Source organism: Alligator sinensis, unplaced genomic scaffold, assembly GCF_000455745.1.
Source record: "Alligator sinensis unplaced genomic scaffold, ASM45574v1 scaffold737_1, whole genome shotgun sequence".
Lineage (NCBI taxonomy): Eukaryota > Metazoa > Chordata > Crocodylia > Alligatoridae > Alligator > Alligator sinensis.
In genome coordinates, this window is record NW_005841930.1 from 2,541,118 (window position 1) to 2,542,204 (window position 1,087).

The window sequence follows — 1,087 nt, forward strand, 5'->3', positions numbered from 1 at the left end:
GGGCCGACCCGGCCGGGCTCCTCCCGTCCCCAGCAGTTTGTGGAAAGCTGGCTTCAGCCGCATGCTGCTCCAGATGGGATGGACCCAGATGGGTCAGCACCGGCCAGGAAAAACAGCATGCAGCTGAAGTTGGCTTCCCATGTACTGCTGGGGATGGGAAGAGGCCGGCCGGGTCTGCACCAGCCAGCAGAAGTGGCGGTGGAGCCATGTGCTGCCCAGGACTGCACAAGCCTGGCCAGAGTGGCGGGGGCTCAGCTGCATTTTCCCCCTGCCTGCACCGGTCAGTCCCGAGTGGCCCATGGCTCCGCCGCCGCTTCTGCTGGCTGGGGCCGACCTGGCCATCCTCCTCCCATCCCCAGCAGCACGTGGGAATCCGGTTTCAGCTGCATGCTGCTCCAGATGGGACAGACCCGCCCGGGTTGGCACCAACGAGCAGAGATGGCAGCGGAGCTGCGTACCACTCAGGACTGACCGGTGCAGGTAGGGGGAAAGTGCAGCTGAGCCCCTGCTGCTCTGGCTGGGCTCATCCTGTCCCGAGAGGCACATGGCTGCTTCTCTTCCCACATGCACCGTGTTGGCAACGTCAAGCTGACGCAGTGCGTGTGGGAACCTTGTCCCTTCCTCAGCCCTTCAGCAGCCATTAGGAAGCTGCAGAGGGGCTGGGGGAGGGACAAGGGGTGGGAATGAAAGTAAACAGTGTTTTTACTTCCGTTTCCCGTTGCAGCACTGCGGGGCTCAGAAAATGCCTTGGTGGGCCGCATGGCAGCCCGCGGGCCATATGTTGGATAAGCCTGCCTTAAACCAAGCTTCAGCAGCATTTGGGAGCAGGGCCTGTTGACCAGAGATCACCTCTGAGCTTGGAATACTTCCAACCTAGCCTGTGCTGCCACAGTCTCTGCTCCCTCGCAGGATGCTACTAATTGCCTGTTTATCAGCCAGGTACCGGGGAAGCTTTCTCCAAGCCATGTGAGCTGGATAAAATGGCTCCATGGGATGCAGTTTGCTAACTCTTCTTATAAACTAAACCAGGCTGTCCAACTGGTGGCCCACAAGGCTGTATGTGGCTCATGGGGGGGGGGGGGGGGGG

General features: G+C 60.8%; 1 protein-coding gene across 5 annotated transcripts in view; it reads left to right on the forward strand.

Moving 5' to 3' along the window:
* Positions 1-1,087, forward strand: part of CDK19 (cyclin dependent kinase 19) — a 226,640-nt gene that overhangs the window by 48,412 nt on the left and 177,141 nt on the right. The gene's annotated exons all lie outside the window — the stretch shown is intronic.